This window comes from Carcharodon carcharias, chromosome 21 (genome assembly GCF_017639515.1).
Source record: "Carcharodon carcharias isolate sCarCar2 chromosome 21, sCarCar2.pri, whole genome shotgun sequence".
NCBI lineage: Eukaryota > Metazoa > Chordata > Chondrichthyes > Lamniformes > Lamnidae > Carcharodon > Carcharodon carcharias.
This window is the reverse complement of record NC_054487.1, coordinates 68,138,328-68,151,166: the sequence shown is the minus strand read 5'-3', so window position 1 is coordinate 68,151,166 and position 12,839 is coordinate 68,138,328.

Sequence of the window (12,839 nt, the reverse complement as noted above, 5' to 3'; positions counted from 1 at the left end):
TGAGGAAGAAGGGTTAGAAACACTTACATCACACACTTAAAATAAAGATTTAAACACATCCCGCTGACATCATACAAGGCTGCAGAGACTAGTTCCACTGAGGTTGACACCATCACTGAGTGGGAGGAAGGTTAAACCTTGAAATAAGAGGATTCCAAAGAACAAAATAAAAACAACTTCACATATCCATCAAATGTATTCATAAAAGTGCAATTTCTTTACATGTATAACACAGCCATGACCAAAAAGTGACATCAATTTTTCTTAACTTTCCTAACTCTAGCTCTACACCTGGGTGCAGCCCTGACATCCGCAGTAGAGGTGGAGGCAGCCTGCTGACTGCTACGTCCTGAGGTCTATGATGACCTTGGCGGACATCCTCTGATGGCCCGTGGCCTGGAGGACCCCAGCCTGATATGGGTCACCTGCTCAGGAGCATAAGTGCCCTCGGCGGCCTGAGAAGCTGCAGTGGATGAGGTCACAGGTAGAGGGGGCTATGAGCAGCTGCACACACTCGGGGTGTCCTGAGAGGAGGCCACTGGGGTGTCCGGATGACGATCATCCTCCCTATTGGTGCCCGGGGGCCCCACCCTGACTCCTGCAGGAGATGGTGCACCTGAAGGGGGATGGTCAAGGTGGTTTGTCCCCATGTTGCCTACATCCTGATGGTGCCCACCAGTATGTGGCCATGGAGCGCAGGGCCGAGTGCAAATCTGGCAAGACTGCTGGACCAAGGTCTCCATGCTAGTCACCAGATTTGCCATAGTGACCTTGAGGCATTTGCATATTAGAGCATCGACATCAGACAGCAGCTGGACAGATTCCTCCGTCATTCGCTTTAGTCTGCTGAGTCTCTGTCGAATCTCAGCCTGATGTTCCGCTGTCTGTTGTTATATTTCCAGCATTGAGTTGGCGGCTGCTACCAGAGGCCCATCATCTCACTCAGGCTGAGCGGGTGGCTGGTCTCCTGCAGCCCTCCAAATGCCGGAGACATGGTCTGTCCTTGTCTCCGACTGCTGCAGGGACGTGTCAGTGAGGTGTTCCTCAGAAAGTGAGCCTGAACCTAATCTACATCTGTGCCTCACTAACATGTATGTCTCTGAGCTGGTGGAGGGTGTGTGTGAGTGCCATGATGGTTATTCCAGAGCTTCCTCTTTGGATGTGGTCTGGGGGCTCAGACTGGTATTCGACTGGTTTGGGGGCCTTGATCTGCTGGTGCCTAGAAAATAAAAAAGAGTTCTAGTTAATAAGCATGAACTATATAAGACTGCGTATGAGTCACTGCGAATGTCAGGATTTGATGAAATGATGGAGCTGTGATCCGTAAAAGATTCCTGAGAGAGGCCGATCTCCCCACCCCACGCCTCCTCAAACTCAGTGAGAGCGATGATGTCAGCCGTTCCTCCCCCAGTCTGCGATCTCTCGTATCTGTTGTGCACCAGCTTGGCCTGTATGAAGAAGAAAGAAAGGCATGTGATGGGAAGGGATGGAGCAGAGTTTGGGTGAGATGCATGTCCCCTGTGTGTGATGAGCCCTCCCCAGAAGGGCCAGAGGATGGAGCGTGAGCAACATGATAGATGGGATGGTGGTGATGTGAAAGTCTCCATGAGAGAATGAGTGTTGATAAGCATCCCCTGTTAATGGTTGCATGAGATCCCTGAAGAGAGTAACTGTTTGAGTGCATGATGCCATGATGAGAGTTTGACTTTGGAGAGAGTTGACTTACCCTTGGGGATGTTACTTTTTGCTCACAGGTGTGCTATACATGTAAAGAAATTGTACTTTTGTGAATATATTTGATGGTTATGTGAATGTTTTGGGTAACCAAAGGCATTGTTTAATTAAACATTGTAATCCTCTTATGTCAAGGTTTAGCTATCCGCCCACTCAGTGATAGTGTCCCACTGTGAGATTAACATTCCTGCGATGTAAACCTCAGTTGAACTAGTCTCCGCACCCTTGTGTGATGTCAGGGAGATGTGTTTAAATCTTTATTTGGACTGTGCGATGTAAGTGTTTCTAACCCTTCTCTCTCAAGTAACACAATTGCCAGCCACGCTGACCTGTCCTGCAACGACCTCCCAGGCCAGAGAGGTGAGGCTGATGCACTTCCTGCAGCCATCCCTGGGAGACAGGACATACCTGTGCACCTGCACTCCTCTGACCAAGACCTGGAGGGTCTGGTGGGTGAAGCAGGGCGCTGACTTCTGCTTGAGGCTTTTGACCTTCTTCTTGTGGCTGTAAGACATCTCCGCACGTATCCAGAAGACAGGTGGGCCGGAAAGATTGAGATTATGTGTTGGCACCCAGATCTTTGACCCCACCAGTTGATGGCAGGCAGACGAATCAGCTCCTGACCCGCCAGGTGATTCAGCCCAATTCTCGCCTGTGCATAATTAATGAGCTTTCAAGCACAGAATCAGGCAAGATTTCCTGCCAATCCGGCCAGCAGGGTGGGCACCGATGCCACCACACTTAGTCTCATAAATGGAAAATTCTGCCCTAAGTGAATTAAATGATTGCTTTCATTCAGGATCTATTTTCTATGTATTTAGGTTAGACTGAGATTTCGAATGGTAAGGTATCAGCAATTTCCCAAATTTGTGATCTTCTTCAGATTTTGGGGAGAGGCAAACACAAAATGCTGTCTCAAAAGGAAGATGATGAAAGAAGTAGATATTTTGATGACTATTGTCCTGGGAGGAGTCCAGTGTAGAAAATGTGGAATTTCTTCAAAATGTTTAGGAAATCTGTAAGATTGTTTGAAAAGGACTTTTAATAGTTTGCATCAATTGTAAAGGTGCCAATTGTAATCTTCTTGGATTATAGGAAATATTGGCCCATGTGAGTTGATGACCTTTGACCTGGCAGCAGTACCATTAGGAAGGAAGTTGAGATGCAAAAAGCCATGAGGCCAGGCACAGAGAAGGCAGAAGCTACTGCTGTAAAGAAGATAAGAGAGCTGGAGGGAAAGGGTGACCAGCACACAGTTGCAGACATAAAGAGAAAGTAGACAGAGATAGAAGGAGTAACATACAGAATTGGAAGCAATGTGCACACTGGCAAAAAAGTTCTAAACCTAGACAGCTTTGTGAATAGTTAAGGGGCTTTAAAGAGCTGGGTGTTTTCTCAGAATTGGCCTAATTGTGAATTAGCGTGTTACTGGTTGGTCAATTAAAAAGGAACTCTGGAGAGCTACACCATCAGGATATCCATGTAAGTTTCCTTTAAACTTTGTTCTTGGTTTTACAGCTGACCTGAATTAGGGGCTGTGCCTGATTTATCCCAATTTTGTTGATTTGGTTTTCATTTAAAAGATTATCAGGATATCCATATCCCAATTTTGTTGATTTGGTTTTCATTTAAAAGATTATCAGGATATCCATATCCCAATTTTGTTGATTTGGTTTTCATTTAAAAGATTATCAGGATATCCATGAGAGTTCATAGAAGCGTGCCTTGTTAATGATAATTGTAACCATGAAAATTGGGGGTGAAAGCTTCTGTCGGATAGCACTCCTGACCTACCCTGTATGAAGGAAGAACAGCCTATTGTGGAACGACATACTGCCCATGTGTCTGTGGGGAGTGATGCAAGTACTTGTGGTTATGTAAGATGTACCTTTGTTGTATGGATTATTTAATGTGAAATAGACCCTTTTATTTGATGTATCATCTGCCTGTTAATTTATATTTAATTTATGTTGGTTCTGATTTGTGTTAAAGTAAAATATACAAAAAAGTGAAATCTTGTTGGTAATTTCTTCATTTGGGGCTCATTCAGTAAATTTGGTTATTTTTGGTTCATGGTTTTCCCAAGGGGATTACAACAACCTGTGAACTCACACTGCTGTTGGTACATATGCTATCAGTTAGTTCCATTACAGCATAAGAAAGGGGCCTTGAACATGATATTTATTTGGCTGTTTGGCTGGGAATCATGTGTGGTCAATAGAGCAAAATTGATAACTATGGTTAGAATTTTCTAGTCCAGCCAGCAGCGGGCATCATCGTGAGTGAGACAGGAAAATTTGGAGAGAGGCCAAAGACTTTTACCCGCTCTCCAAATATTCCCATCCTGCCCCCGACAATGCCCACTGCTGGCGGGACTGGAAAATCTCGGCCTATGAGTTGTTGTAAATTAAATAACTGAACTTACATTTTAAATAATTATTTATTAGCAAGAGGTAACAAATGTTGTGATTCTACCTCAGGCAACCCATCACTGCATAAAAAGTAAAGTTCTTGTTGTTCAACTAAAACCACTATTTTCAAAGAGTTAATATAACTGTAGCAGTGTATATCTTCCATCTTATAGCCTGTCTCTCTTTCTAAGGCAGCATGCACACGGGGAGAAATAAAATAAACACACAATTATATCTATCATCGTAGCTCGATCTAAGGAAGCGCAGCTCAGCAGGATTTACTGAACTGAAGAAATACTAAACCAATATCAACATCCTGGGGGCAACTATTGACCAGAAACTGAATTAGACCAGCTATATAAATAAAGTGGTTGCAAGAGCAGGTCAGAGGCTGGGAATCCTGCACTTAACTCACCTCATGACTCCCAAATGCCTGTCCAGCATCTACAAAGCACAAGTCAGAGTGTGATGGAATACTCTCCACTTGCTTGGATGAGTGTAGCTCCATCAACACTCAAGAAGTTCGACACCCTCCGGGACAAGCAGACTGCTTGATTGGCACCCCATCCATCACCTTAAACATTCACTCCTTTCACCACCAATGCACAGTGGCAGCAGTATGTGCAACCTACAAGATGCACTGCAGGAACTCACTAAGGTTTCTTCAACAGCACCTTCCAAACCCTAGCACCTGGAAGGACAAGGCAGCAGATGCATGGGAACACCGTCAACTGCAAGTTCCCCCTCCAAGTTACACAGCATCCTGGCTTGGAACTATATCACCATTCCTTCTCTGTTGCTGGGTCAAAATCCTGTAATTCACTTCCTAACATCGTTGTGGGTGTACCTACACCACAGGGACTGCAGTGGTTCAAGCAGGCAGCTTAGCACCGCCTTCTCAAGGGCAATTAGGGATGGGTAATACATTTTAGCCTAGCCAGTGACGTCCACATCCTGTGAACGAATAAAAATCAAAAAATAATATTGGGCTCTGGGCTATAGAGAATACTTTTGGGGAAGGATAGACTTTCTCTAATGAACATAAAAGCTGGAATATTTACTTATTTATACAAGATAGGATGTAAATGCAATTAATATTAATCAGGATTGCAAGAACTCATTTTACCATAATTTATAAAGCATTCAATTTGATTCATGGAAATGATTAAACAAAAAATTCTGCGAGTCTGTGACTATCTGCAAATTTAGCTTGTTGGAATCTAGATTTTTTAACAGGGTTATTAATTTGTATTATTTAAAAGCATTGCAATTAAGCACCAAACTAATTCCAGCAGTGAAGCTAAAATTCCAACACTTTAGTGTCTTTGTGCTCCTCAGAGATTGCAGCGACAAAAAATGCTTACGTTATTAAAACTTCTCTTCTTCTATCGTGGTCACTAATCAGAAAACGGTGTTTGCTGTCATGATATCCAATAATTCTAGAGCTAGACAGGGGCTCACTGAAAATGGTTGTTGGAAAATTGTGCATAGTCGCTGTTCTTAAAGTCTTGCAGATGTTATTTAGTGGGATTATATTGTCTTTTGGCCAGTGAATAAATCACCAGTTAAGTTTTTAATAGAATCTACAGCACAGAAAACAGCTATTTAAGCATTGTAATCTGCACCAGTGTTTTTTCTGCTGTAGCGCTCTCCCCTGTGAAACTGAGGGCCTGATTTTGGATACCGAAATCAATACTTCAAGTCAGGAAATTTCCCAACTCGCCAGACTCGACTGTGTAAAAAGTACCCTGAAATCCTGGATTTCTGCTCCTGGCGGGAGGGGGTGGGTGCGGAATAGAACCAGGCCCACCAAACCTGCAAGCACGGGATCCGCTGAGTGCCAAGGTGGACTGGTTGAAAGGCCCGTCTCAGTTCTCTGGGACTTGATCCCAGTTGTTTTAGATGTTGTTAAACACTCTAACCCTCACCTCGCACAACCCCTCATACTCTCCATGCCAACAGAGTGGCAACCTGTTCTCCCCCGCATACCCCCCATGGCTCCTCATACTTCCATTACAGCTCATTGCTAAAACATACCCTCCTACCCACTCCCCATGTCAGCTCATACCCACCATGCCATATCCATAGCCAGTCACCCAGTATCCACCATGGGCAAACTTCAGCAGCCATGTGATAATGAAAAAAAATTTCTAACAATCTAATACTGCTCTCATTCCTACACATTTGATAGTGAAAAAATCCCATTCATAAAATCCATTCAAAGCTTTTGAAGCTCCACAAGTGGTTAATCTCTTATAAAAACAAACTTTTATTCAGTATCTACATCAAAGACAGCTAATCCTTTAAAAGCCTTTTTTAAAGCTGTCAAAACTGTGGAATCAGAACCCCCTGCTGAGATAATTGTAGCTTTTGAAACTCAGCCAAACATTCATAATGACATAATTATAGCCCTTGTCGAAATGCCAGTAAACAGCTCTATTTAAACCGCACGATCAGATGCTACTTTTTTTCTAACTTACACCTGTCAATCAAACAGTCCAGCAGAGGGCTTTTTAATTCTTACTGACAGCTGCAGCTTGGTTTTCTTAAAGTTTAAAGAGTTGGCATTTAAAAAACCTCAGCTCACGACAGTTACGTCAACTTTATCCATCTTTCAAGGTTGTTTATATCTACTCCATCAATTCTTTACTCCCAAACTGAGCACGGAGTTCAAATGGCTGCTGTGTTCAGGTTTCTCACCTGTGTGAATCATGTCCTGCTCCATTTCCCTAAACAGCAAAAATTGGATCTGTTTGAAGTGGGGTTGGGACTTTTGCATCCGGGTTCTGCCCCCATTTTTAAAGTTCTGCAGAGTTTTCACACATCTGCGGAAACCTGGCCCAGAAAGCTTTGGGTTTAAGTCTCACTCCAGGACCTAAGCACAAAAAAGGCTGACAGTGCAATGATGTTCAAGGTGAATGCAGCACTGTCTGAGGTGCTGCCTTTCGGATGAGCTGTGTGGTGATCTGAGGTGCAATACAGCTTTAAGAGAATGTGAGCAGATTGACCACGTGACTGTATTACCCAGTTGCTGTGTAGTGCGGGCTACAATCTTAATCAGTAGTTTAGAATAGAGTCTGGCTGGAGAAAAACATATTGGGCAGGATTTTCCCCTCATCGAGTGGGCAAGGTGGGCAGACCCGGGAGTGGCTGCGAAACTGACTGCCACCCGCAATCAGGCCCCGACATTGATTTCATGCCGGCTGGCCAATTACCGGCCAGCCCGGGTGAAACGAACACTGATAACCTCAGCGCTGCCAGGGTGGGGGTGGAGGAGGGTGAACCCAGAAGTTCATGCATACCTGTGAGTGTGCGCAATGAAAGCTCCCTGAGGCTCAGCACTGCCTGAGGCTCAGCACTGCCTTAGGGAGTTGAAGATTTAAAAAACAAGAAATAAAAAACTTAGCAATGTTAAAAACATGTCCCCTCATGTCCCTCACATGAGCAAGGACATGTTATAAATGAAATTTTAAGAATTTTATTTAATTTTTAATTGCTGTTGGAAACCTTATCCCACCCGTGGATGGGTGTCTGCTTGCTCTTTTTGCCTGCCCGCCAACCGTAAGTTTTGATGGGCAGTGAAAATTTATCTCAATTGCAACTTTAATGGCCTTAATAGGCCTGTTAATTGTTGTCAGGCGTGCTGCCGACTCCCATGCACGCCTCCCAACCGAAATATCGCGTAAACGCATGATGACATTGGGACGCTCGCCCGACATCATTGCGCGTCATTTTACGCTCGAGAGGGTCGGACATGCACCCACCCGCTCAGCGCAAATTTCTGCCCATTGTGTTAATGCTCTGTTATATATATTGGTCTCTGCGTCTGCAGTATATTGATTGCCAACTCACCCACCAGTGGACAGGCCCTGCAGCCACATTTGTGAGCAAAGCGACCTGACAGAAGGGACATAACAAGCTGCTAAACTGAATCCCTGCCTGATCTTTCAGGTGGATGAAGAAGACTCCATGACACTAGTTTGAAGAAGAGCAGGTGCCCTGGCCATTACTTATCCCTTAATTAACATCACAAAATACAGATTATCTGGTCATTGTTGTATTGCTGCTTATGGGAGCTTGCTGTGCGCACATTTGGCTGCCACCCTTCCTACAGCTCCAAAGAACTTGATTGCCAGTAAAGTGCTTTGTGATGTCATGTGGTCATCAAAGGCACTGTGTCACTGCAAGCTTTTCTTTCTTTCTAGTCCAATCCCCCTCTCCTGCTCAATCCAATTTGCGTTCCTCAGCTTACCACCCTCATAAAAGCCTTCATTCAACTTCTCTGGTAAATGTCATCACACGCATGTTAACAGTTCTCAGCTCACCCTCCATTTCCACCACAAAATGATTCCAGTTCTTAGTTTACCCCTGCATGACATTCTTCAGCTCCCCTTGTTAGCTGTAGCTTAGTTCCTTCTGCATGTAATAGAGGCAATGATGGGTTTCTCCAATTAAAAATAGGAACATAAAAAATTTACAGCACAGTAAGAGGCCATTCAGCCCACCATGCTTTTTTTGGTCAAAAAAGAGCTATGATGCCTCATCTCTCCTTGGTCCATAGCCCAGTTACGGCACTTCAATCTCTGTTATCATCATTGTGAGTCTTGGATGAGGCTGTCCTTGGTCAGGATTGATAGAGATGGCTGCGGGCAAGGGACTTAGTAAACTTTACTATTTATTGAACATTCTATTAACTATGCACAGTGCAAGGCTTAGCACGAGGCTTCACATAGAACTATCTCTCCGCATACTCTGTGTCATGTGATCTTACATCACTGATGATATAAACTGTTTATTTACATATTTAAGACTGGCCTTTTACACTACACAAGTGCCAATCCAAGTCTTTTTTAAATGCAATGGAGAATTCTGCCTCCATGACCCTTTCAGGCTGTAAGTTCCAGATCTCCGCCATCCTCTCGATAACAAAATTTTTATTTGACTCCCCTCTCGTGCTTCTAACAATTACCTTAAATCTATGCCCCCTAGTTGTTGACCTCTCTCCTATCCACTCTGTCTAGGTCCCTCATAATTTTATATATGTCCATTAAATCTCCCTTTAGCCTCGCCTGCTGCAAAGCAAACAACCCTGGCCTATTCAGTCTTTCTTCATTGTTAAAAAATCTCCAATCCTGGTTACATCCTCATAAATCTCCTCTACAGCCTGGCTAATCTGATAAAATCCTCCCTGTAATCTGATGCTCAGAACTGCGTGCGCTACTCTCGCTGTGCTCTAACTGGTATTTATAGTTCTAGCATAACCACCCTACTCTTATACTCTAGGCCTTGGCTAATAAAGAAAAAGTATCCTGAACTTTTTCTTAATTAATTTATCTACCTGTTAAAGGACAACAATGGGTTAACTCTTTGTGTGAAATCCTGCTGAAGTCACAAATTTCAATGGAAGCAGACAGTCACATAACCCAGTTGAGAGTTAAAGGTGCAATAATCATATATGTTTTGCAACCACAACAGAGAAAGGGATTAGTGCCAGATGACCTTAAAAATCAGACAATGGAGGGAGGTGGGCTCAAGTACTGTGTAAATCACAGGGTGGGGGGGGGAGGGGGAGTGTGAAAGACTGGCCTCCCTGAAATCGATTATCAGCAGGAAATAGGTGATCTTGTCTTTCGCGGAAGATTTTAAAAAAGGGATATCAAGAATGAGGACATAAGTTGCCAATCAGAACTGGTTATTGTGTTCGTACATTCGTAATTCTGATGTCACAAACTTGAGTGTAGAGGCTATCGAAGTGAGGAAGAGAATTCCCTACACTGTCCTGTTATCTTCAGGGATCTGTGGATGAACAATCCAAGGTCATCCTGTTCCTTTACACTTCTCAGTATCTTACCACTTATTGTGTATTCCCTTGCCCTTGTTTGTCCTCCACAAAGGCATTACCTCCAGCTTCTTGGGAATGAACCCCATTTACCACTCTGCCTCTGACCTGATCAATCTGTTGGTATCTTCCTGCTCTCTACAGCTTTCTTCCTCACCAATCACACAAACAATTTTTGTATCATCTGCAAACTTCTTAATTATGCCTCGTACATTTACATCTAAATCTTTGATATATACCACAGAAGCAAGGGACGTGGTACTGAGCCCTGCAGAACCCTACCGGAAACAGATTCCCAGTCACAAAAACACACATCGACCCTTTATTTCCTGACCCTGAGCCTATTTTGGATTCCATTACCACTTGCCCTTACAACCCATGTGCTTTTACTTTATTTGTGTATTCCTGAATCGAATATTACTACTTACTACTCCCTTTATTAGAAATACCAAAGATGTTTCAGAAGGTTTATTTTATTTTACTTTCATATTTCCTTTATTGCTTAGTTTCCAACGAAAATTTGATAATGTCCATCAGTGATACAAATTGGTTAGTGTGGTCTAAACATAGTGGACACTAAAGTATGTTGCACTCAACTCCATCTTTATGTCTGTTTTAATGCTATAAGATTAATATATAGATTATATTTTCTTACTGATCTATTTAAATGATATAGGATGTACAGATGATGTATATAAAAGCAAATGGACTAAAACTTAGCTAGAAATAGAATTGGAAGTTATAGGGATATGTACAGATTGAGATAATTGGAGACGTAAGCCTGATTATGGCTTTTGGAGATTCATTCGGGACAGTGACAGACAATTAAATGGCTGCTGCTGGGACTGCTGTCCCTATTAAGGGTGGCCACTTACCCCCAAGAGCTGCTGGTCAACCAGAGAGCCAGCAGCTCAGCAACTTCAGGTGCACCACCACTAGTAGTGGCCACTGCTGGGGCTGTATCTGCAGAATGAGGCTGCATTGATGGCTCTACGCCTTCACAACCAGGAAAGTGGAGTCTGGGAGCACTGGTGCTCTGTCAGCCAGGCCCCAGCGAGGGCAGGATATCTGCTGAGGGCGCTATTGCCATGGGTGGGGGGGCGGGGGTGGGGGTGGGGGGGGTGGGGGGGGGGCGGTGGGGGGAGCGGGGGAAGGGTTTTGTTGCCCTACCCATATGATAGAGTCCCTCTGTAGGCTGAAGTGTACCTGGAAAGAAAGCTTCTCTGCCCAAGGAGCTTGAATTTTCCTGGCAATCTCCCCACATGGCTAAGGGACCCCGCGACAGATAAAATACCAGCGGAGGTGGGAAGAGGCCCTTACTTGACCACTTAAGTGGTTCAGCTGGGCTCCAGGCAGGGGGAAGTCACCTGCCAGCTTTCTCAAGCCATTTTGCCTGCCTTCCGCCTCCCAGCTCATCCCAAAGAGCTGGTGAAATCTAGCCCAACATCTCCATTATAATACTGAACAAGAGAGTTCATGCAAACCATTCAGTGTTCATTTCCTAAGATTCAAGCAACAGCCAGACACAGCAAACAAAAAGACAGGGGATGAAATTTATCTTGGATAATAACACGAAACAGACGAATATGAATTGGCAGCCTGTTTCACACTCCACCAAGTATGTTTTCTTAGTGGCTTCAAACCAGAAAAGAAAATTGGGCTCTCAATTTGCTACCATCTGTTTTGTGCAACTACCCAGGAGAATTTCACCCCAAGGCAATTATAAAAATGATGGGCCTAGACAGCTCATTCTTCTTGCCAAATAACACAAAACTTCACAGGGATAAATTCCAACTTCATAGCATGGGTGGTCACCTGGTGGAGCAGGTTGCTTGCCAGCTTCTTTTCATTTCATTTTGATTCACCAGATCACCGCCCATAAGGCAAAGATGAAAATCCCATTTCCCCAATCCAGATTCAGCCCAAACCACGGCATAAAGTTGAAATAAATTGCATTTCAAATATGCATCTCCTTGTTGAACACTGGAGGAACAGCACTTAAGAAACCGTGACTGACCAGTGAGTGGAGAACACTTTATTCAACAAACTCACACACAACTGTCAGGGCACAGGAAATATTCGTACTATCAACAGTTCTATGAGCAACAGCAAGAATAAATAACCCATATACTCAGCAAAACAGGCTGTCCTTATCCTTCCATTACTGAAGAAAATGACAAGTGAAATCAAAAACCTGGCGTGAGAAGAATGATACTCTTCAGCAATCCCCACAACACCCTCACATAGCACACAACGGTCTATGAAACACATATAGTGTATTAGCAACCTGGGCGCACTTCCTGTCAAGTTTAACCATTCTAAATTTTCAAAGCCCGCATTTATACTGAAAGTAGTCTGCTTAAAACTTGACAGGTTAGAATTGCACCCGCCATTGAAACCATAGATTTTGCTCCTGATTACTGCTCAGAGAGTCTCATTGGAAAATAAATGTATGTGGACATTGAGTCGTACAGGATTGGGCTCATCATTCATCCCCTTCAAAACTGAAAACTCTATCAATACTCACAACCTATTTAAACACATGAAAAATGGTCATTTGGTCAGCTACTGGAAGTAAACCAATGCCCACGAAGCTATATATTAGGGAGATTCAGACAACAGTCAGGAGTGAAGTGAAAAATTAAGAAAACTAGGGGAAAGAACTTCACTGAGCATTGCAATTCAGCAAAGCAGTGTAGGATTTGTTGTTTAAAATAAAAGCAATGTGTGAATTCACTTGGTATCACTCAATGGTTTATTGTTTCATTATACAGCCAGCATTCAATCATGTGGTTTGTTGAACATTATTTAATATACTGCAAAAAAAGAATTCTGCTGAAGCCATGAATCACAGC